This window comes from Paramormyrops kingsleyae, chromosome 11 (genome assembly GCF_048594095.1).
Source record: "Paramormyrops kingsleyae isolate MSU_618 chromosome 11, PKINGS_0.4, whole genome shotgun sequence".
NCBI lineage: Eukaryota > Metazoa > Chordata > Actinopteri > Osteoglossiformes > Mormyridae > Paramormyrops > Paramormyrops kingsleyae.
In genome coordinates this window covers 6,159,549-6,185,586 of record NC_132807.1, presented here as the reverse complement: position 1 = coordinate 6,185,586, position 26,038 = coordinate 6,159,549, and the positions used below count along the sequence as shown (strand labels likewise).

The 26,038-nt window shown below is 45.2% G+C and overlaps 1 protein-coding gene across 3 annotated transcripts in view; it reads right to left on the bottom strand.

The window, feature by feature from the left end:
* The window catches only part of LOC111844923 (cell migration inducing hyaluronidase 1), a 58,168-nt gene extending 46,268 nt beyond the window's left edge, over nt 1-11,900 (bottom strand). Inside the window, exon 1 of one of the 3 annotated variants that reach the window (XM_023813840.2) lies at nt 11,789-11,900. The gene's annotated coding sequence lies outside the window, so the exon portion shown is untranslated. The other 2 variants (XM_023813839.2, XM_023813842.2) reach the window with 2 other exon arrangements.
* Nucleotides 11,901-26,038: the final 14,138 nt, after the last annotated feature.

Below are 26,038 nucleotides of genomic sequence, written 5' to 3'. Positions count from 1 at the left end.
CACTAGCTGAGACTGATCGTACTGCGTCTCTGCAGCATGCACATGCATGCGATGCTGTTACTCCTCCTCCTCCTGCGCTGTCTCACTCACGCTTTAATTAATGAGTCTAATGACACAAACTCTGTCTCAGTGGGCACACAGACATTAGGCCTTTTATTCATTTAAGGGATACTCTTTTTTCCCATTAATGCATTAGAATACCTTTTAGTTGCATGCGATTCATTTGCTTTCCTTGCTCATTAAATCAGCTAACTGTTGTGTATGATGCCCCACACAGTATGACATGCTTCCCCCCTTAATACCGTATGTCATCAGAATGACATCTCCCACACCCCCTTGCTCAGTTGTCCCTGGAAGACTTCTCTGCTCTGTGGTTTTTCCAGAAAAACCCCCACGCCTCCTGGCAGAGCCTCCCCTCTGCCTGTAATAACTCCGGCCGCCCAACTGGCCTGGATTGGCAGGCAGTTGGTGAACAAAAGCCAGATGAGCACATTGAGTGACAGAGTGTCTCTCAGGCAGACAAACAGGAAGCTGCTATGTCCGGGTGGGACGCTAGGTCACACCACTGCATGCTGTGTACACACCAAAGGAGATGGTTTGACCATAGAGTCCCCCCACCAGGCTCATGGGACCACACTGTCCATGGTTCCGCTGTCCCGTAGCATCTGGGAACCGACTAATGCCCGAAAAGATGGATGGCAGTGGCCCAGAGCCCACCGTACCAAATCTGACCAAATCACGAGCCTTGGGTCTCTGCCCCAGCTGGCCCAAGAAAACAGCCCCACAGAACAGCAAGGGGAAAAGGCTGAAGCCATTTCTATTGGAGCAGTTGAGGTTTCACATGTCGACAAAATATTGACAGTGTAATACCGTTAAAAAATATTTATCAGGTATTTACAGTTTCTTGAATGTGACGTCTGCATTTATTCCAGCAGATCCGGATGCTGAAGCCAAGCGCTCAGCCATGATTCCAAGGCAACAGGTACTGCAGCACTCAGAGCTGATTAATCATGACGGCTGGAGCCGACAGAAGCGATGCCTGGGATGGGATGTGCTCCCCACACCAGGGTGGCGTGCTCTGAAGAGCAACATCTGAAAACCTCTGACCGGACCCGCAGATTTCCTTCGTCCCATTCCGCTTTTCTGCAGTCGCATTCCAAGGAGCCAATGCTGGCAGCCCGCAGAGGAGGAGGGGGGGGGGATCCATTTATCCAAGTGAAAATGAGAAGCAGACCAGCAAGACTGAAGAAGCGCCGGGCCGACTCTGGCATTCCAGGGCACTGTGCCGGTGGAGGGAATCCGCATGGAAAAACAGCCGGAGACGAGCGACCTTGGTTCACCTCAGAGACAAAAGCACATCTCCGTGCCAAGCCGTCGCCGGCAGAGCTTTGCTGAGACTGCAGCCCAGCTGCCACACCTGAAGCCTTCTGATTACATTTATGGCCAAATTAACCGCTGGACGGGAGACGGCGCTTCCAGGGAAGCGGCGGGATAGACATGGACAGGTGCTGAGGCCCACGATTTTGGCAAATAACTTCCAGAATCATCAGCCACTCTTCTTCTGGAAACAAGTCAGCCATGACTATCAGTGCTCACACTGATAAACAACAACCAACATGATGAGTAAGACATCTCCAATTGTTATTGCTTATGAATTAATAAAAATGTTGCGTGTACCAAAATTTAAAACAGAGTTTTAAACAGAGTACAGTGTGTCCTTGTTTATCTGAAGTCAAGACTGGTGTGTGGGACTGTCATGATTACAGGCGTGATACTGTATCTGACGAAGCCCAATAAAAGACCTCTGTATTACTCAAGATCTGTGATTTCAGTCACATTATATTGTCATAACACAAGTGATAAATGTTTGCAGATCATCAAATAGTGTGTTATAATTTGTGCAATGCTAAAAATATGTAGACTGCAGTCCCCAGAAAGCAGATTCCGGCTCCAATAAAAGCAGAATGCTGTCCCTGTTCACGCCATAACCCCAAAACACATTCGCCATACGATTTCTACGCCACTTTCACGGTCTGCAGAGAAACCTTTTTGGCTCGGCAGAGGGGGAATTATGAGGCCACATTCTGGATGAAACGACGTGATAAAAGCAAGATATGTGCATGACCATCCAAACGGGATCGGAAGAAAGAAAATAAAAAGGCAAAAAAACATGGACACCTGATACTTGGGCAAATTTCACAGTCTCGGTGCTGATTGGCTGCTCACCAACAGCCTGTTTCACAGTCCCGGAGCTGATTGGCTCTTCACCAGCAATTTGTTGCCAGGTACTCCACCTACATGTAGTCACCAGTAGACAGAATTCATTGGTCATTAAAAGTGTAGCTGGACATGGCAACCCAACAGAACACCAAGAATCACTTACACTACGTGACTTAGTGGGCTAAGTGTCTGTACCTGTGATTGCTGGATCGAGGCTGGCATCAGCAGAATACTCACATGTCTGCAGGCCCTTGAGAAAGGCTCTTAACCTTGGCTTGACACATGACTTTGTGGGGATTTTACTTTGACCATCACTTTTAATAAGATGCATGAATTCATAACTATTCTCTGCAAACTTAAAAAAACTTGGATGTTGAAGGCAAGGCAGGGAATTACTCAAGATGGGGTGTCTGCTCATAACAGGGCACTCACATCATTTGAGTGGAAACAGGAAAAGGATGGATGGATGGATGGATAGATGGATGGATGGATAGATGGATGTCGATTGTAAAAAAAAAAAAGTGCTGCGAAATTTTTCTGTCATTAAGTCATAGACACATTCCCAACACGCACCTGCCAGTCCCCAGTCACACAGCAGAACACACCGGCCGATGTCAGCTTGCTGTGGAGTAGCGGATTGGTCGGGTAGTGGGAGGAGCTTCCTCACCTGTCCGGGGCCACTTGTGCGCCGGTAGGAAATGAGAAACCTGAACTCCCACAAGCCGTGACCCAGCAGTAAACTTCTGAGTCACCGCGCCAGTGACTCACCCCATACAAAAGGAAGCGTGTGATATTCACAGCAGGCATCTGCAAGAACATCTAAGCTAATTATCACTGACTTGCCGGGAGAGCGCAGCTTAATGGAAGATTTCAGCACATTGCTGGATGATTTAATATGCGCCACGTCTCTGGCCCCCTCTGCCCCCACCCTCACCTCCCCCCAACCCGTCGGCCACCCACAAAGCACCCCCCACAGCGGTGGTTATTCCTCCTACCATAATGGACAAGCTCACAATTACCAGCCGAGTTAATCTTGAGCGACGTGATGCATTGTGAAAGCTGGACAGACAAATGAATTGAGAACACCCTTCAGAGAGCCAGGAATTAGCATGTTGGCCAAGTAAAGGGAGAAAAAATAAGTTTATTATTCCTTTGAATGGCTTTTTAATGGTTTTAAAGGATGGGGAAATCAGATTAGAAAATTGATCATTATATTTTGCGTGGATTTACAGGCCTGCCACTGTTAATGTATTTACTGAAGGCACAAAATGGAAAAAGATTGCTAGTCTTTTGTCTGCAGGGAACAATAAAGGCCTATTCTGGAACCTCCTGCAGACCCACAGGTGCCCGTAGACTCCCGCGCCACTCATCTCGCCGGAGTAAGGCGTTTGCCAAGGTTAATACCCAAAGCGGGCGCAGATGGGCGAACCAAAGCCACTGTCACACAAAAGGCAGGCGGACGGTAAAGCGGCTGACTGTGATTGGGCGAGTCCTGCCTACACGCCGCCACCACAAGGTCTGTCTGCCAGGCAACGCCGTGGGGACGGTCTGGCTTTAACCCCCCCCCCCCCCCCCACTGTCGAAGCCTCCTTTACAGTCACAATCTTTCCAGGTCATTGTCTCATTAGGCTCATTTCAAAGCTGCTTTTAAAGGTTTTATTTTTTTAACAAAAAAAGACAAACAGCGTTCTCTCGCCTGGCACATGTAACTGCAGCTGAAAGCCATCCTACTGACATGAAAGACGGATCCTGGAAAAGCCAGCCGGCCTGTAGAGCTGAGGTCCGACATCTCCGTGCTGCAGGTAAACACAATCTCACCATCGTCATTACGGACACAGTCTTACATTAACAGATGATCCCGCCAACGTTTCCTTTCCCTAACGCACCTTGTGGAGAACTTTAAATAAACTAAAATCACAAGGCTTTGTATTTATGAGCAACAAGTCTAATCTTAGTACTCGGGCCTGGAAATCTCTATCCCCTTCTGGAATTTTCCAGCCTTCTGTAATTTGTTGGTATTTTTGAAAACCTTCCAGGGTTTCCCAGAGTCCCTGGTGTCTGAATTCTAGTTCTCCAATATTTATTTTGAAAGCCATAAACAAAGTATAGTTAAAAAAAATAAAGCGTTTTAGCATTGCCCAAGAAATCGAAGTGCCCGCCTACTTATGTCTGCCCAGTGTATCGTCCAGGGATCAGACCCGAGTCCAGGTCAGGTCTTCTGCTTACTGGAGACTTTATCTGCAAGGATTCACACGCCAAACAGCCTTCACCATGATTTGGGAGGGGTGGGGGTGGCACAGTGTTTAATGGAGGGAATGTTTGACCCAGCAGTCCAGAGATGCGTAATGTTATGAGAAGCTATTAGCGGCTTTGAGGAATTCTGGGAAAATCATGGCATCTCCAAATAGGGCACTTCCTACAAATGGCCGACTGATATTAAAACTTAGAAATGTGGCACTGACTGCAAAAACAGTTAAATAAAAGTGAGAATTAAAAAAAAAATAAAATCTCTCAGCTTTGGGCACATGCCACTGAAAACAGATGCAAAAACACCCAGGCACCCAGTTGATTTTATTTTATCGGCTACAGATTAAAAATCTGGACGATTATCTTCTCAACCAACATGTGTTCTTTAATTTAGTTGAAACACATCGAGGCTGATTTTTTATGAAGGTAAATGTAAGATAATCGCCACCAGAATATGATTAAAATACTCTTATGGGCTGTTAAATTTGCATAATGAGTTACTTGGCAGTACTCCTTACCGAATGATATGAAATTGCTTAATTGAACGAAGTTATCTGCTTAGCTTATAAATGAGAGAGATGGCCGCATCCTGAACTGGGTTAGCAATGGTAGGGAGGTACTGGACAGATCATAGCCATAATCTGACTGGGTGAAAATGGAACGTCAGTCACTTCATACCTCCGGGTTGTGACTTGTTGTTTTCCTTACTACATTCTACACTCATAGCATAACAGAGAGTAAAAGTCCCAGGAGTAAATGACCCAGAAACGATGACTCCTTCAGGCAGGTGGACCAGAAAGTGCTTCCAGACTGACGGAGACCCACCTGACAGCGTCGGTAACGAGAACCAGGAGGTCTGACACACGTTCTCACTAACTAACTCCAGGCTGCTGGGGGAACCTGACGGCAGGTTTTACTGCAAATCATTGCGGGTTTAGCACTTTGCACTCCCTCACACCCCCCCCCCCCCCAACACACACACACACCCTCATATACACACCTGATCAAAAGAATAACAAAAGCTGATGGAAGCTTCTGTATGAGTCCTGCATCTAAGCCCTTTGACATTCACCAAACTACAACCATGTTATCTCAAAATAAAAATTATATATATATATATACACACACACAGACACACATACGGCATCTGTCTACAGTAACAGTAGAGCTGAACCCCTCTATCAAACCTGGGAAGCATGGCACGCTCTGTTCTGACATAGGGACAGTAATCACAGTTCACAGAAATAAGAGCGGCCATCTCATTCAATAACTCAGAGAATTACCTGATTCTAAATTAATCCAAGAAGAGCAGAGAGCAGCGCGCGTGTAGATGAGCGCATGTGCGGCGTGACCAAGCATGCAGGAAGTGTGTGCAGGTATGGGGCAGGACAAGGGAAGCGTGTGAACATGCATGTAACAGCAGGTGTGCCCTACATGGGCGTAAGAATGTGTGTGTGCATTGGAGGGCGTGTTCCGTACAGCAACACACACCTGGAGAAGCGGGGCAGGTCATCTGTGCGGGTGGACAGATTTCAGCTCACAGCACCATGACCCACAGAGGGAACAGGGGAGCAACGGTACCCCAGAGCTCGACCAATGGACAGCCATAGAAAGGTCAAAGGTCGCGGTCTCGACGTTCATTCACAGAGCACACAAGTGTGTCACTATGGACATCTGTCACGGCATCAACACACCCAAACATACACAGACACACACTCAGCTTCACGTCGACCAGCAAACACACCAGCATCTTACAGGGCACAGCTGCACATTAATGGCTCTGTCTCTGTTCTCGGGTCTCACTGGGAACTGAAGAAATCCAGATACTTGAAATGAAACTGATCTGAAGCAGGGAAGAAAAGGGATAAGCAGCACTGCCGCCTGGAATGGGGCCTTTTAATACCAGCGGACTGTTGTGGAACATAAGGCACGTGCTGACTTGTTACCCTCCAGCTGAGCTTGTGAAAGGGTGTTAGAGTTTCCAGCAGTTTGTCGCTGACGGACACAAACAGTTATGCGTGCTGCACCTGCAAGTTAAAACTCCAGGTGCATGATATTTGCCTGTCTCTGCCCATCTGTCACGATGACATAACACCATTAGAAAGTGTCACAAGATCAGCTGGACGTCCACATGAAAATAAACATCCCCATTTTGACATTCTGTGTCCGCAACCTTGCAGGTCTTTAAGCATTCAGACCACGAAAAACCCAGAAATCCAGACAGGAGGAAACTAAACGACTGCTACCGGGTTATGGGCTTTGATGCTAAAACTAGTTAGATTTCCATTCTTCATTCTTCCATCATACACACATACAGTAAGACGCTAACTAGCCATCAGTCCATGGAACCTCTAGCAAAAGACGTAGTGTACAGTGGGGTAATAGTGTCTTGGTAGGTGGTTATACTATTATACCATATAATTGTGTATATGTACTCTTCCTGTTCATGGCAATTTTCAGGTGGGCATACACCGCTACACCTCAGATACAGAAATAATACATTTTAAGCTAGAGAATGAGGTGGCAAAAATAGCATTTCACGTACAAGGAAAACTACAACTCCCACAATGCACCATTGCAAGGAGTGGCCCTCCGAACAGCAGGCCCAGGTCCTCCTGCATTCCGGAAGGCGACATCATCATTCTATGACCTCAGAGGCACCTGCATTTGCCAAACAAACTTAATAGTAAGGAGCAGCATTTCCACCCTGGGGTACTTTAGAGCATATCTGTTCCATCCTAATGTGACACACATTCATATTTAATGTATATAATTTTTTTTTTTTACTTCATAAAAATGTATACACAGGCAAGCAACTCTGAGAATTGTAACAACTGTTCAGGATAAATGTTTATTCCAATGTTCAAAATATGGATTTATGTGCATCAATCTAATATACATATTAGCTGCAATTAATTTAGCAGCAGTTTTGTGAAAACACTCATCTGAACATAGCCCCCAGAGGGAAACAGTAAAATACAGCGTTTGCAAGCTGAAGTATTATTATGCAGAGAAGACAAACAAAGCTGCCTTTTTTTCTTCTTGCTCGAGCCAATTATCCAGCTAGTTTGCGGCTCTTCCCCCTTGTGAGGCTAAGCGAGTCGCTGCATAAACAAAAAGGGACAGCAAACCATCAAACTTTATTAACATCACCAGGGTAGACAGCCCGTAAACAAGCGGCAAGCCTCATGCTAAGGCGCGAACCTCCACACATTTCCATCTGCACCTGCCTAATTGTGCTAATTTGTGTTACTAAATATTTACAAGTACCGCGGGTAATTGGTGCCTCGTCCATTTACATTGAAAACATCAGCTCAAAGGGAGGGAATGTTTTAGAGAGGCCTCCAGATGAAAAATCTGTCGACATCAGCCAACAGCATCTACAACCAATACCTCATTTTTTTGTCAAATGCTGCATTTGGTTACTTCCATACAGTGGAGCTCCAGAGCAGGTGGTTATGTAGCCGGAGTGGTTGGTGATGAGGATCTGCAGGGCCTGGAGCTCAGTGGGGTTCTACCCGGAAGGCGTGCCAAGGCAGGATGGAGCAGCCGTGCCATTCAGGGGGCACAGGCGGGGGATGCAACCTTTCCAGGTGTTGGTGAAAATTAGGGCAGCTCACACTGGCCGCGGACCGTACCATATCCCTTAGAGGTTCCGCTGAAGAGCACGGATGGAAATAGGAAAACAAAATGAGTTTGACCTAGACACCTTTGGACTTTGCCCAGAAGGGAAGTCTTTTACTGGGCGCAGAAAGCAATCAGTGGGAAAAGGCAGGCTTATCTCGCTTTATTCCTACATTAAAAAATTTCCATTAGAAATGCTATTGTCCTCTCTCTACTCCTCTAGTGTCAAGCTCTCACATTATTTTGTGAGACTCAATGGATTGTATAAGAAAAGAGAAAAAAGACACCTGTCAGGTTGAGAGAGGGTGAGGCTTCACAGAAAGACAGACACATTGGTAATTTAGCGCTGAGAGTACAGAGTCCAGTCCCGGAAAACGGAAGCACGGGGTCTAGGTTTTGGAAACTGGCCCCAAGCTGGGTGAATATGGAGCAGCAGGTTCCTTACAGAGTCTCTGGGTTCCTCTTGTGCTCCAAAGACAAGATGATGACTAAAAGGCACGAGTGAGTGAACTGGTACCGAGCCGAAGCTGGACCGTGACCTTTGCAGCCTGGGTGTCAGGATAAGCGCCACATCACCGTACCTCTAATTGGCTGAGAAGGTGATGGATCAGAACTGTTTTAGTCCATTATTTTATGAACAATGTAATTGTGAATTTTCTGAGGCTTGTGTAAGAAACCCCCCAGGGACATTTTGACCAGACAGCTGCATGGAAGCGAATATCAACAATGAGTGTCCAGCTACTGAAATAATACAGAGGAAACTAAATGTGACAGATGGATGGATTTTTACAGGTTTCTCTGCTATGAAGTTCACTACCATTGATGTTAAGCTGGCACAATATGCTTGATGTAAAGCGGCCGGTAACATGTCAGGCTGGTCAGCTTTCCAGCTGCATGGCTAAGCTGATAAGATGCTGCATAGTTGAGCTGATAGCATGCTAAGCTATCGAGCTGATTGCATGCTAAGCTATCGAGCTGATAGCATGCTAAGCTATCGAGCTGATTGCATGCTAAGCTATCGAGCTGATTGCATGCTAAGCTATCGAGCTGATAGCATGCTGCATCACTGAGCTGGTAATACACTGTGCTCGGGGCTCCGAAAGCCAGCCAGTGTAGCTCAGTCTGCTGAAAGCTGTTACTGCTGTAGCCAACAGATCAGCCCAGCCCAGAAACTGCAAGATGGGAAATACTGAATGAACCTCATGACCTTCTGATAAAGACTTGATCGTTGTGACCTAGACCACCAGTAAATAAACCAGTGAGCTACACGGCTTGTCTTTAGTTTCTTATGAAGCTAAGCTGGGTGGGTATGGTTGGCTCAGTGATGAGCTCTGTTGCCTCACACCTGCAGGGCTGTGCGTTTGCATATGGGACTTCCCTGTGTACGGTGATTTCCTCTTGCAGTCCAAAGACCTGCAGTTAAGCTAATTGGGGTCTCTAGCTGGCTGATAGTGTGTGGACCGGTATCCTGTACTGAAAGTACGCCAGTCTTACGCGTTCTGCTACCCACAGTAGGCTACAAAACCCCACAACACCCTGATCATAACAGATGGATAGATGGATGGATGGATGGATGGATGGATGGATGGAGGGATGATAGATGGATAACATTAAGCTTCCAATTTGATGAAAACTGTGCTTGTGTTTTGTTTTTTTTTTAAAGAAACTTTAAATGTTTAAATAAGTTTGGAGAATTTGGCATTCACAGAATGTTCAAAAGCCCAAAGGAGTATTCACCAAAAAAAAAGACAGACAGAAATCACTTCAAAAGAGAATCCCTTCAGGAGAATCACTTAATGAATAGGAAACCTTTTGTTTGAAGTTTGACTCTCACTGATTCAGGGGAAATGTCCAAATGTGACAAATTAAAGAGTACGCATCTGATAAAATTTAACCCTTAATAAAGCCAGGACTAGACTGATCTTTGAATCTTCGTGATTTTCGGTGTTCAGGTGTAAACAAAGAACTTAACAACCTTCAAATAACTATCATCTGATTAACAAAACACCTTCTTGGTAACATTGGTTAGGAAAAAAACACGGAAGAGTGGGAGCTGTCCATGGTCACCCTAAAATGCAGTTACGTCGGGACACCAGCGTCTCTGCGTTAACTGCTTAAGCTGCCCATCGATAACAATATGTATTTTTTTAGATTCAGCCGTGAAAATCAGCTTCCTACTTCCAGCACTCACCAGCATTCTCACAGTGACATTTTTTATGTGATACTTAAAGTTTTTTTCTCATTTGACACGGTTGTTCAAAGGTAGCTCTTAAAACCGTATGCCAAAAATTGTCCCGTTCCACGGCGCTATAACGGAAATCTTAAAGGCATAAGGTTCAGGTAGCAATTTCCATTAAAGAGGTTTATTTCCTCACTAAATCCACCTTATCAAATTCAAAAAAGAAAAAAGAATCTCTTTTACAATCGTCTACCCAGTGTCACGCCTTACCAAAGCTGCTTCAGTCAGCTACTATGCAGGCAGTATATAGTTCACATTTTATTTTCTGCTTGTTTTTTATTTTCATCTTACATCCAGAACAATTTCTTTTTCTGCTGAAACATCGTGAAAAACAGTACATCCTAAAAGGATCGGATTCCGCCGGTGTTATTTCCTACACAGATTCTTAATATCCACCGAACAGCAGCGCTGGTGTGGGTCATTTTACGCTTCCTCTGTTTAGAACAAAGTCTAATGTAATTACATAGCGAAATCTGACACGAATCACAACAGAAAGGAAATAATATACAGACCTGATAGGAGACACGAGACTGAGTGTCCGTATATTTTATTGCGGACGGCTGTTCGGCGGATTGCGGATTGCTGGTCCCCGCGCAATTCTGCGTCGCTTCTTTTAGACCAATTAAGTGGTTCGCGGATAGGTAGCGGCTTTGCAAACTACCACTGGGGAAAAAAAACCCATAAAAATAAAGAACTCCTGTTTTATTGTGAAAACACACACATTTCCATCAGCTCTATTTGCAGCTCTGAAGCCGTCCACGTTGACACCCAGGAAGCCAGCGCGCTCCCATGAACTGTCAAATCACCTTACGCATTACCATATCGGCTGTTAGATTGCTCCATTCATTTATTGGGACCCTGCGTTATGGTAAACCGGTAAACTTACACGTATGATTCTTGTGGTTTAAAACTATGCCGGTAGCAATGCTTTGCACAACTATTAACTTGTAGCTCCGTGTTATGTCACCTGTTGTATACTAGACAAACGTGGCGTATTTATGACAATAGTCTAATTGCTTTTTATTATTATTATTCAAGTAAGATATTTAAATGAGCGCAAAATCCAGACAGGAGTATAATTGATGTCACTCGAACAACCTCACGCGTGCGCCTCCCGGACAGATTTAGAAGGATCTGTTATTCTTACGAAGCCCACGGAACTCCCATTACACAGAGGGGGGAAAGCAAACAGTATTCCCCTTTTTTGTGCACCTGGCTTTAAAACAGAACCGTACCAAGAAGCATCTTTGCAGGAGTAAGTCCCGAGTCGCTTAAGAATCCACAAGGCAACTGACAAGTATGCGATCGCACCAACCTGTAATGTCACGAAACCCTGGTCGGCTTTCCCCGAGAGGTGACAGTCCCATGCGGCTGGATACCGGGCTGAGATGCCGGGGAACCAGCGCTCATGTGGCGGCTCTGATGGAGCAGGGAGCAGGCGCGCTTATTTATACGTACCTTCGCTGCCGGTCTGGCTCAGGCGGCTCTGTTTACAAGAGCTGCGTAAACCACGCCCGGTGCAGCAGGATCGCTCCGGCAGACGCTTATCTCAACACTTTTCCAAGTTCACCACTGTATCCTCCTGTAACTCCTTCCTGTTTTGGGGGGGAAATGTAGGCTACATCGGTATAAACGTATTGCATTAATGCCCGTGTTTATAAAGACATGCTCTTTACAACAAATATTGGGTATCCATAAGATGACATAAGATGACAGCCCGGTATCTACCCGTAACTGTCGTGTCTGATGAAAAAAAGCGGAGTTAAATTTAAGTACTATATTGATAGGTTAATATCGATTATACAGGATAACACGAAGAATAGACTATTGTTGAAATATGTCATCGCATGTTATGCTTTACCCTTCTGGGGTTTTATTTAGTTTTTTTTCTTTCCTATGTTTTGATTTGAGTTCAGTAATTTGTATTCGAGGCGTTGCTAGTTTATTGTAAAAAAACGTGCAGAAGTCCGATAAACACTAAAATATGAAATCGTCCAGATTACATTTATTTTTCATACCCCCATCTTATAATACGGAACTCGATTCTCGTATTTAACTTCGGGGCGCAATTTTAAAAATTAGACAGGTACTGTAGGTCTCCCACTAGATAAAGACCAAGCATTGAAAAGCATTTTATTTCTCTAAGGCATTCCCCATGATGAAACATAGAGGTCGCCGTTAACATAAGATGACACTGTGCATATCAACACTGGATACTCGCAGACAAAGTATGGTTGGGGGGGGCATTTCTTTCTTTGCTGGTGACAGACACGGACCTCAATGCGTTGACAAAGCCGTAGGACCTATAGTACGATTTCGGGGGGGGGGGGGGCGTCCTTGCCAACGCGGGAACAAAACGCGAATCGCGACGGGCACGTGAGCTTGATCCCATTTCGCCAGAACTCTACTGACGCTTCGAGAATAATTTCATAACATTCACATTCTGGTTACAGTGGTTGCAGTTGTGTGAATGGGAGCAGAAATCTTTGACAGAACTGACTCAGAGGCTGGTATTATTTTAAGGTATTTATTTCTTTTTACTTAATTACGTAATATTTTAGGGGACATAATCTACTACTTAAGCATCTGCATAATCTTGCAAAATTATAACTGATGGGTTAATCTTCCAAGATCCCTGCAGCACATGGACAGCCATAGAAGGAGGGCAATCAGTACGCTGTCAGAAAAAGGGTGCAGCCCTGGTACCAATATCATTAATGTACCCCAATGGTACAAAGATATGTTCCTCATTTCTGTACCTTAAAATCTACAGTTACCTACAGCTAAGGTACAGTTAGCAGACCCTTGAGGGTACAGCCCCAGTGACAAGTAATTGTACCCTCAGAGGTCCAGATTGGTACTTTTTTCCCTGACATTGAGGACTCAAACTAGGAAGTACAGGGTACAAGGCCACCGCAAGACCAACATAGAGTTGGGTAACCTGGCAACTTGCTCAGACTGTGGAAATCAGATTACTCAGAGGGAATCCCATGCCAGAATAGAGAAAAACATCCACCCACCCACCCCCCCAAAAAGAAAAACAAAATCTAGGTTAGTACCTGCATTCCCGGTCTTGCAGGACCAAAATATAAACAAAGTGCAAAGAGCTGTTATGTATTCAGAAACCCTTTATATTCATATGTATCTGTTTGGTTACAGAGCATAGTGCAGCGATCTTCTGCACTAATAGGTTCTGGATAACCAATGTGGCGCTCACCTGATATTCTACAGAGCTATATATAAACATACAACTGCTGGTATTTTTAAGTACAGTCATCTGTATAATTAATAAATTGCATGAATTTATTCCCTTCATTTGGGAGAGCAGTGCCGGAATGCTATTTTTCCTGGCATGCTATGATCCCAACTGAAACATGGGTTTGCTAGCTTTGCCAGAGTAAGTAAACATACTGCTTCATGTCTCTGAGAGAACACTTAAGTTCAGGATCCTCCAAAACAGGTTACAAATTACAAAACAGGTTGACTTACCAGATAAGGTGATCCTTTTACCCAAAGCAAATTACAACTTTATCCATTTATACAGAATATTCAGGTTCAAAATCACTGCTCCAGTGTATTACGGCAAGAGATTGATTATTCTATCCATTTTTAGTGAAAACCCTACTGCTACATATTTTCCAGGCATAACTTGAGATATCTTCTGTAACATACAACTTGAACTGGAAGGTAGCTTCAGGCAAAGTCTGGTTCGGTGGTTCTGACTTTGGGTGGTTAGGTTTTATCTGCTGGTACACTGTCAGAAAAAAGTACAAATTTGTACCTTTGAGAGTACAATTACTTGTGACTGGGACTGTACCCTCAAGGGTCTGCCATTTGTACCCTAGCTGTAGGTAAAGGTGCATTTTAAGGTACAGAAATTGACTCTGATGAACGTTTTTGAACCATGGGGGGTACGTGGTAATGACCTGCAACACCTTCCAGATCATAGCCTATGATACCTGCACACAGCACATGGAGACTGAAAAATTCAGCCAATCACAAGGCTTTTTCAAGCCAATCACATTTTGCCATTTTCCGCCAATCCTGCTATGGTTCCCATATCCTCCTGAAGCATTTTAAAGGAAGTTTCCCAAAAAGGCTCAGAGACAGGACTGGAAAGTCTGTCACTGGGATGGCAGGTGATTTATAAAACAGCCTTGACCGACATCATTTGTTAAGAAGAAGCTACTTGTTAGAATATAAGGAGCTTACATGCAGATCCATTGTAAACTGTTTCAGATGTTCCTCAGAAGACCTCTTCAAAAAGGCCACTGGCAATAAATGCCATATTGGCTGAAATAGAGTTTATTTCATGAACCGACATATTCCAGCTAAAACAGGTGCACGCATATCTAGAATCAGGAATGTTGCTGAAATGATCCTTGACCTAATAAAATTTCATCTTGGGATCCTGCCCAGGAATGTAGGCCTGGCTCCTGGCATTCCCACCTGCTGCAGGAGACAGAGCCTAGTCGCCACCTAGGACTCACCTGTACGTCCCGAGGACAGAAGCGAGGCGAGGCTGTCACAGAAGCAGCCTCGTGCCTCATGCCTCCTCATGCCCACGCATCAAAGTAAACAGGAATCTGGCGGTTTTTGCCAGATCCTTTTAAAAGAAGAATACAGACAGAGTTCAAAGGCTGAATTTTCACCAGGGGAGACCTTGCTGAGATACAAAATTTATGGCCAGAAGTGCTCCGCACACTCCACTCATGCACCAGCTTAGATGGTCCACAGCGTGAGCTGGTAACACACAGGAGAACATGCAACAGAGCCCAGATTTGTGCAGTTTTGGGAATGAGTGAGAAACTTTCACACGATGCAGCTCAGCTGCTGGAGACATGAGGTTTCTCACCCCAGGGTGGACGAAATTCAAGTGTGATTTCAGTTATCAGGTGGTGTAACACTTCAAATTGCTTCTTCTGCTGGTTCTGATTGGACTAACGGATGGCTTTGATACGCACCTCGCTGCATCATGAAGCGTAACTGAAAAGCTTGCAGACCCAGGTTGTTTGTCTGTGGGTAAAAACATATGTTCCCACTGAAGGTTCATCTTCTCCTTCATGATCCAGCACACAAACACGCTGGCTGCCCTAACACACTGGCCACGGGACGGCCTGCTCTGGGACCATGTGGTGGCAGAAATGCCTACTTGGCAATTTAGTGGAGGCTTCAGTTTTAAGCCACTTGCAAGCCTGAGAATACAGCTGTACAGAGAAAAGGGAAAAATGAGGGGAAAACAAACAAAAGCAAACATCCTCAGCAGAAACACATAATCAGTAAGTTATGTCCAGGACTGCATCCTACCCAGCGTGTCCCCTGCCCCGATCCGCTCTTCCTGGCTCAGAATCCAGACACACCATGATCCAGCAGCCTGAGAACCCACCACTGCCTCACGAGATCCTACTCGCACTGCAAAAGGGCAACACTGCACGCTGCATGGCAAACTTTAAAAGAAGACATTCTTACTGACCTCATAATTAAAGTTAGCAACATTTTCATATACATTTTAATGCAGAGTAACCCTGTGCCCCAGCACTGGAAGACGGATTTGCGTTTTAATGCCCCCCTGCCTGCCTCATGCTGTCCCCCTGCCAGCAGACTCTCAGTGGGTGACTGACTATAGAGCCGGAAAGCCTAAGGGGGCATTTATATCATATCCGACTGTGGATAGACAAGCCGCACGGGCGGTCTAGGCGAGGCCGGATCGGTTCGAGGACCCGCTGCTACCAGAACCGCTATGCCGAGTCACACTGACACCAGAACCGTCGTTTACCCAGCGCCACGAGAAAATAACTGTCATGCCCTGCTTGTATGATCCTCCCGTGTGCCACGCCCCTTCGCTGCTCATGTGGAATCCCCTTGTTACCAGCTGTTTCTCGTTGTTGTTAATTAGTCCTGTGTATTTAAGTCCACGTTACAGTATGTTTCCCCAGTCCGGTCATTGACATTATTTGTGGTGTAGTTGTCTTCTGATTGTATCCTGCCTTTGATTAAAACCCGTATTTGCCCAACACTTGGAGTCCTGTCCCTGCTTCCTCACTCCATGCCCCAGCGATACACAACATTAACACATCACATCTCCGATGGTGTACATTTTCCTACCAGAACTGCCCGTTCAAACAAATATGCAAATAATTCACAGTTGTGATTTTTCCACTGAACTAGAATTTCATTGTTAAATCTTCCACAGATTCGAGGTCACCCCACTTACAGTATCATCAGCTTTCTCAAAGATTCACTGAATTATGAAAAGAAAAGTTCTACATATACGCGTAATATTATAATTTTTTGGAAAAAGGGTTACTTCTGACTAGAGCAGGGATGGAATTTCTGCATGGATGAGAGAAGCATTTGGATCGCCTGGCCTGTGCTTCGTCAGGAGCTCACATCCTGCGATGTGGAGAATGTGCAGGCTGGGTTATCTCTATCCATTTCAGATTTCGCAATGTCCACCTCGCCAGCCAGCGACTTTCCGTTGTTCTTGGCATATTACTCCGCTCTACACATCTGAATAACCGGAACACAACTGCAAGCTGTCCCCTGCCTTGTCGTCCTAAAATGTTCAAAGAACATTAGCTCAAAGCAACAGATAAAACAATAGTTCCTCCATAAAATTAAGGCAAGATGTCAGGGAATATCAAGAAGAAAGTCAGGGGCTCAAAACAATTAAAATACTTGATGATAAACTTAACTGCAGATTTAAACGTGTATACTGGCACCAATAAACAAGAAAGGCACATTCTCCCACCACCATTTCAGACTGATTACTCACACTGAAAAACATCTCGAATACAGCTCAGCGTGGCATCTCTCAGGAGCACGTGTGCAGTGCATTCTGGGTACTGCAATCACAGAGGCTGTTCTCTCTGCTACACACATGTTGCACCGATGTTCCGACTTCCGTGGTTTAGCGCTCAGGGAACAAAATGCAATTATTCAAATGACTCCTTATCATCTTTACCTCTTTGTCATCCATATGTTTCTTGCACATCTTGGAAATGTATTTTATAGAGATTAGGAGGCTAGACTGCTATGTTTGTCATTTACACGGGCGCACAAAGCCGGCCAAGTGCTACTCTATTTAATTTCCTAGCCAGTTATTCATTTTTGCAGCCCCTGGAAAGGGCGAGGGCGGCAGGGGCGGGCAGCACGTCCTCACAGACGCGAGCTAAGGGTACGACACAGCCATCAGGCACAGTGAAGGGCAGCTTACAGATGGGGCCTGAAGACAGGCAACTTCGTCAGATGTATGTGCTGCCATCTGACATCGCAGAAGTCCGTACACACCGACACCGAGGGTCCCCACATCTGATTTGAAACATTAAAACCAAATTTTTGACCAACATGTAAAAAATAATAATAATAATAATAACACACACACACACACACACAAAGACTCTTCCTGGGTAAGATGGGGTTATGTTCCGATTAACCTATCGTAAGGCAAAAATGCATTTTAATACAGTACACTGAATCTTACAAACATGACAGCCTGGCCAAGCCTGCTTTAAACATGCTTAGAACACTGACTTTAGCCTACAGTTGGGCAAAGTCATTAACACGAAGCATATTATTTAATAAATTGTTGAATATCTCATGTATTTTACTGAATAATGTACTGGAAATGAAAAACAGAATGGAACTGGAATACTAATCGTAAAGTCGAAATATCGTAACACGGACCATCGTGACCTGGGCAGTGTCTGTATAAAGATAATTAAAAAAAAATAAATTACAAATCAATCCTTCCTGGTGAAAAGCCCACAAAGCAAACCACAAAAAGGCTCAGTAGACTGCCAGTACATTTAGGGCCTTTTCATTTAGTAAACTCTGCACGGCGCTCCGTACCGCTCGCACAGACTGCACTGTTTATCCACATTGTTTCAGAGTTGTAGTTGACAGGGCTGTACATTGACCTCTTAATGTTGTTCTTTAAAAACGAGGTCGAAAAAACAGTGGGAGTTAAATGCAAATGAGTCTGAATGTCTTTTTCCTTCCAAAACAACAGCTCCAAATTCCAGCAAGACCAAACACAAAAAACAGCCTAAGCTACCGAAGCAGCCAAAATGTCAAAAAAAAAACCCTCATGTCAAATTCCTGCCATACCTGAAGAGGCTGAGTAAGGCCAGGTTAAGCAGCAGACCAACCCTGTCACCTGCAGCAACACAAACATCCCACAATGCATTTGGGCAACTGAAAAACAGCATTAGAGTGTTCGCCCACTCTCTGTCTGGCCGACTAGGTGGTGCGAGAAGTCAATGACCTCGTCCTACACGCCGTGGACCACCTTGGACACCAAGTCACAAGTAGTCCAGGGCCGGGGCGGGGGGGGGGGCGGGGGGTGGCACTGTGACAGGAAGCCATGACCCCAGGGAGGAACGGAAGCAGGTCTTAATTCCAAAAGGCCGTGGGGAGCCTCTCTTACCTCCTTCATCACGTCCCGGAGCCTCTGAGGGGAATTGTTCAAATGTTTCATTTCAGTTTTGCATGTTAATGAGCTTTGGGTTATGCCTGACAAATGGCTGCTTATCTTCTACTTTAGCACCGGAGCTATTTGCATTAGCCTTAGCTGAAAGATTAATGCGTGTAAAGCATGACGGCCTAATTGAATTTTAAACCACAGACGGTTTGCAACAGGGAACCGTTAGAGAGCTCTGGGGGACTGTCTCTCCCCCTTTAAATGCGGTGTTTGCCGAAAGGTTAGACTTGGCCAGTTGCTCAATGGCTCCAGGTAATATACTCTCACAAAAAGCGGGATGCTGTCCAAGGCCTTTGAATGATCCTGCCCCCTAGGGGCAGGGAAACAGGACCACATTTTATGATCCGGCAACTTTGGGGATGGGTAGCGGGGCGGGGGGTGTCACCATATCTAAGGAGCAAACAAACACCTGCCCGCGATGACTGCTGAGGGTTTAGTATAGGCAGCCATTTCAGTCAAAAAAGAAAATGAAAACCAAGGAAAGAGAGCAGTCATAGGCTCCTATTTTATAAGAGCTGCCACAAGCTGAGGTCGTGCCCTGTCTGTACTGATAGAGCCAGGCAATCAGACAGAAGCTCACAGACTCATTAATCAACTGCAAAAAAATATATATCATAACGATGATTAGGGCTGCACGATAAATGCCAGTGCAATCACTGCGGCCCGAACACCTCAAAGACCCTCTAGGACCGAGACCGATACAAGGCGCGGCCATTGATAAAGTTTCCTAAAATCCACGACTGTCAGAGTTCTAACATCCATCAGTCGCCCGTCCTTTGACATGCAGGCCACAATGGCAAGTGTTCGCCTGGCTGCTCCGTCCCCCACCAGAGGTGGTCACGCTTTAACATTCTGGGCCACGCCACTCCGCTTTCCGAAAATCTCCTGAGACAGCGACATCATTAAAGTTTCATACGGCCTGACAGCGCCTCCGCAATGCCGCCACCGGCACCATCTTCCAGTCTTTCATTTGCCGATTCCCTGGGCATCCGTTGGGGATGTGGCGTGGACGGCATTTGGGCCCCGCAAAGGAGCCCCGCTCTGGGATACCGGGCAGATGTCCACCGTATGCTCTGGCTCTGTGGCAAGCCTTGGAGGTGGGAGGGGGGGGGGCAGGAACACTTAAAAGGCCATATTGTAAGAGAGCTCACAGCCAAGACACTGGATCTTAGGGCTAAAGGATACTGGCCAATCAAATGGTGGCTTTTGTAACAAAACTATTGCTCTTTAAGATAATTGCTACAATTTGATGATTTATTCGACCCAGCCTTTACCGCGTGGTTCTGAGTGCCAGTCCCACAACAACACAGGAGAAGCAGGGTCTCCCTGATGGTCCCTGGCAACCTGAGACCCCTTGTGACACCGGCACCCACGTGACAGTCACCATGACAATGACATGACATTCAGCCCTGGCACGGCCAGCACTCCAGCTGACATCGCCCCAGGGACATGTTACCTGTTAGCGGTTAGCGGCTTGAAGACAGGAGAAGGCAGGGTGATGGCTCCTTGGCAGGTCTGCCAAAAACCATCAAGGTAGACGCAAAAGTAGCCCAAGCCTCCTCAAGGGAAAGGAAAATGGGCTCGAGGACAAGCTGAGATGGAAACCACATCCCAGACCCAGCTGCTAAAAACTGATCCACACATAGATTGCTGGGCCGGATCAGACCAGAAGAACAGAAAGATCGTAGGAAAGCGGATTTAGGCTGGATACTGATTCCGCCAGAAGTCCCAAGGTAATAGCAAAGAAAAACACTTTAAATACAAAAGACAGAGTTAAATGAAAAGATGGATAATTATTAATGAGGCAGATATGAATCACAGGTTAATGACAATGTAAGAACTAGAGCTACTGACTTAGCTGCATATGAAATGCTTTTGCAGAAGTAGGTCTGTTGGACATTGGCTCACCGGGTAGAGAAGCTCGTCGGTCTTTTTTCCGTGACTCCCTTGCGGGTGGCCGTCGAGTGAAGAACCTCAAACTCATCAAACCTTAATGCAACTTAAGAGGACATAAGGATTATTCAATGCGCAGCCTCCAGCACTGACAGAATGTCAATGGCACAGTGAATAGGGAGGCTGTGTCGGGGGTCTGGAGACAGGGGGGGGCTGCCCTCTTTGGGTTTTTGGAATCCAGCATGACGTGGAGCCTAGCTGCAAAATGGGCATTTGGGAGGGGGGGGGGGGCTACTGTGGCTTGGTGCAGGAGCATATGTAAGGAAGTGATTGGTCTAAAGGGGGCACCAATTTCCAGCAGCAGCAGCAGACAAAACTGGACCAGTCCAGCCCCCCCCCCCCCCGCCAGTTTAAAAAACAGGGTTGAGCGGAACGGCTGACCCTAAGCCAGCCCAAGGGCTGGGACTCGCGGGTGTTGTTAGGTAAGGTGACCCAGAGCCTGGGCATGAATGGGGAGCAATGCATGATGGGTAGCCAGGTTTGAGGTGGGCATTGTGCCAACACTCTGCCCATAGAAGGCTGTTGTGAGGCACAAGAAGAGCTGTGAGAGATGTGTAAAAAAACTGGGGGTCTTCCGTTTGACTCCACAATGACCCTCTGCCTCACCTTCCCCTAACCCTCCCAGAGACCTTAAAAAAAACAAACATGCTCTTGCTACAGTCCTATAAAAAGACTCTACATCACGATACAAAGAAACATGCTGTATTTTTTAACATCCTCTACATCTGACAGATTAAATAAGTTTTAGTTAAATTAAGCTTCATTTTTACGTTTTTTTCCATAGAAACAGAAAATGGCCAAATAAAGCATCATAAAACCATAGGGTGACACTTAGAATACTGGCTCAAAAGTGACACTTAATAATTAGGCGACATAAGTCGAGTACCCACCCCCCCAGCACAGTGGCATACAGCATTGTGATGTCACAGCCGGCACATCCCAAACACATCATGACAGCAGCCTGCTCACCGCACGCTCGACGCGGCCAATCGCAAACGCCGGCGAATGCTTTGGGAGGAAAGTCATCAAATGCGACCTGAGGTTGGCACTCCTTCCAGGGTGTACCCCGGCCTCGAGCCCTCAGCTGCGTGAGACGAGCTCCAGGCCCCCTGCACCCCCGACCAGGATAAGCAACTAGATGAGAAATGGATGGAGAGAAATGTGACCAATGCAGCAAACAAACAGTCAGGAAACACTGAAGGCAGCCGGAGTACAGTGGCAAGTCAGGCCGCGGGGATTTACAATGGGCAAACTGTGTGCGGAAATGTGAAATGGTTTAAGAGGCAGAAGGAGCGTATTTAATGAACATCTATCCATCCATCCATTTTCCAACCCGCCTATCCTGCTGGGTCACGGGGGGCCAGAGCCTATCCCGGAAGCTATGGGCACGAGGCAAGGAACAACCCAGGACGAGGGGCCAGCCCATGATGAAGAACAATTAGAACATAAGAAATTTACAAACGAGAGGAGGCCATTCGGCCCATCAAGCTCGTTTGGGGAGAACTTAACTAATAGCTCAGAGTTGTTAAAATCTTATCTAGCTCTGATTTAAAGGAACCCAGGGTTTTAGCTTCCGCTACACTAGCAGAAAGACTATTCCATACTCTAACTACACGCTGTGTAAAGAAGTGCTTCCTCAAATTCAGTTTAAAATGTTGTCCTGCTAATTTCCACCTATGGCCACGAGTTCTAGTATTTAAACTAATATTAAAGTAGCCATTTGGCTGAACAGCATCGAGACCTGTTAGAATCTTATATATGTATGTATGGTTACCAAACCTGCACACAATATTCTAGGTGGGGTCTTACCAAACGATTGTATAATTGTAGCATCACCTCCCTTGACTTAAACTCCACACACCTTTCCATCTCTGCAAGCAATATTGTCATTATTTGAAATTCCAAAATCATCAAAGAAAATAATATTTTTGCAGCTCCAGAAATTCCCAGTTTTACTAAAAGCCAGAGGAAAATCTGATGAGTGGATGCTGGGAAATGCTTTGTGTTCTGCGTGTAAACAACAGTCCTGATCCAGTGGGCCCACAATGTTGGGAAAATCACCTTTTTATCCAGGCACACAGACTGGAGCATTTTAACACCAAGAAGTTGAAACCTTCTAACCCAAAACACCAAATTAGTATCTGGTACTGAAATAACGGCAAAATTAGAAGCAGATGAACTGAGAGGGAAAAAAAAAATGTTCTGTAAATCACAGCCTCTTGCCTGGATCCGAAAGTGGAAAACATGAGTGTGCACCATAAGCGTGGCCTGAGTTCAGACGGAAGCCTGCAGAAGAAAACCAAATAAAATAATCCGAGCCGCTCAAATCAAAATTATCGTGTGGCTCTGGAAAGCACCATAGCAGCAAAAGGCTGAAGCTGATTGTGCTGAGGGTGGGACCATGGAAAAAGGGGAGGGCTTTTTTTAACAAAGTGAATTGTCAAAATAAGGACACATGATGGAAAGGAGGTCAGCCAGCCAATCCAGACAAAGGGCTTCCATTTGGGTTTAATGTTTAAAAAGGCTAAAGACATTTAGTTATCAGTTACTTTACCGCCATGCCACCGACTAAGGTTATACTCATGGTGAGAGCCTGTGGATTACAGAATGTTGCAAACAGTTAAAATGATCTAAATATGATGAGTTTCTGATTTAAAAAAATCTTTAAAAAGCCCCTAGATTGACCAAAAACCTCTTTTAAAGAGTTAGTAAAATGGTAAATATGCTGTAGGGAGTTAAAAGAAGGTCAATGCAATAAAATGAGTTAAAGGAGTTTTACATGCAGGACATACAGGTGGATGTAAGTAGTGGGTCAGCCCAGTGTTCCCAATACAACACCTTGAATAGACGACCTGGTCCCAATGCTTGGAAACTGCTGCCCCATTTGTAAAAGCAGGGGTAATTTCCATCCATCCATCCATCCACGTTCTGAAACTACTTATATTCAGAGTTGCAAGGGGTCCAGAGCCTATGGGAACAAGGCAGGGAACAATCCAGGATGGGGCGCCAAGTTCAAGGGCTGGGCGATATCAACATTTGGGCAAGCGCCAGCTTTTCGGTGCTAAACGGACATTTATTTATGGCCACAATTTGTTAAGCAGTTTAGTAATATGGCTAAAATATTAATGAGGCTTTGTATGACGCCCAAAAATCATTATTAGTATAAATACGGCATATCTTTATGTTTAATAAATGTGTCAGACTTTGAACTGCAAAATGTACCACCACACCACCGACGTCTTTTTACGCTGTTTATCCACAAGATCTCCTCTTTTAAAAGATGTCGCGGCTGCTCTTCTTCATCGGGTATACCAAACCGTAGTATACCAAACCGTAGATACCAAAACAATATTATGTGGTGTGCTCCGCTAATCGGATTTAAGAAACAAAGTTTATTCCGATTATTAACTTTTGGTTATCACAAAATGCATCTCATTAACATTTAAGCCATACTACTAATCTTCTTACCAAATTGTGGGCATAAATAAATGTCCATATAGCACCGAAAAGCTGGCGTCCGGCCAAATGCTTCGTCTGTCATCTGAAGCCCTGGTGATTATTACGCATGCGCGATGTAATATCGATATATCACCCAGCCCTAGCGCCAACCCATCGCAGGGCAAACTCACACACATGCATGTCTACAGGCAACTTGGTAACTCCAATTAGCCTCAGCCTCAGTTTTTGGATTGTGTGGGGAAACCAGAGTACACAGAGGAAACCCCACAACGGCACTGGGAGAACATGCAGACTCCACACATGTGGAATCCCGGTGGAGAACCAAACCCAGGCCCCAGACGCTAACCACTGCACCGCCATGCCACCCCAAGGGTAATTTCATAGGGTGTTATTTATGCAATTGTCCCATTTACTTTGCCATATTTTCATTACATACCCATTCAGCACAGGTCTGAGGTCTAATCGGCAGCAGACAGACACCACAATTAGAGAAGTGTCTTTCTTGTTTAGCGCACATTCGTTTCTCAGGACGTTTTCTGTCAAAACATGCTTCTTCTGTTAGGCATGCAGTCTGATTTACCTGCCAATGCAGTTTACCTCCAAAACACCCGCTTCCAGCTGCTGAATGAACAATAAACCTTGGACTTTGCTGGAGAAAATACTTTCCAAAATCCTATTACTGTTAAAATTGGCAAAGGCAGGTAAGATGCGCATGGATTTGCTGGAGAAGCGGTGTCCTACTGACAGACAGTAAACGAGAGATTAATGTGTATGAGGGAGCAGCTATTCCTGGTTAAATGCCACAAATGCGGTAATTAAGAATGTGTATGTATGTATATAACATGTATAGCAGAAACATTTAAGTAAAATAGATAAACATTATAATTCATTTGATTCTACCTTACAAATGACACGGTCAGGGAAGTATGTCACACATGGGCATAATTTAAAAGTTTATTTATTTAATTTGCATGACAATAGAAGTAACCTAACATTATATTTTTCAAAATCCCAAACATAGCTTAGCCACCATAATGGATTAATACTGCGCATAATATACATTATATACTTTTGGTATTTTAATTAATTCTGTAATAATTAATCCTTAGTTGATATGGTTCAATGTTCATGACTCTAGGAAAAACAGTCACAGTTAATTAATTAAGTCTGATTTAAAATTATATACATATTTAAGCTTCATTGCCAAGCTAATGGAAAGACTAAAGTACAAGAGGTTAAAAAAAACGCATGACTTAGTGTCAGGACCAGACGCAGTGAAGTTAACTCACTCGTCTGTCCGGTCTATTCAGAGAGGATCCAACCTCATGACGGGTTCAAAACTGTTTCTAAACCTGACTATGTACGTTAAGTTTAAGCAGCATGACATTCAACACTTAACTCAGATTCATCTCAAATTCAGCCACATTTCATGTGGTGTTCAGTGTGTTTACATTTACCGACCGAGTCGACGGCGTCAGCCAATCAGACTAACGATTTATATAGCTCAGTATTTCCCAACCTAGTCCTCAGGGAACCATAGACTGTCCGTGTTTTAGCTCCATCCCGGCTCCATGCCAGACAGTCCACATTTTTGCCAGGAGCTGGGAGAGAGCAAAAACGTGGACTGTCCGCAGGTCCACGAGGACCAGACTGGGAAACAATGATATAGTTCATTCAGGACACTTTACTGCAGGGGTGGGCAATCTTATCAGCAAAGGGTCGGTGTGTATGCAGGTGTTTGGGGTAACCTTTAGGTCAGCTGCTCAAACCCAGGTGTGAGGACTCTTCAGCCAATCAGTCCTCTAATGAGGAAG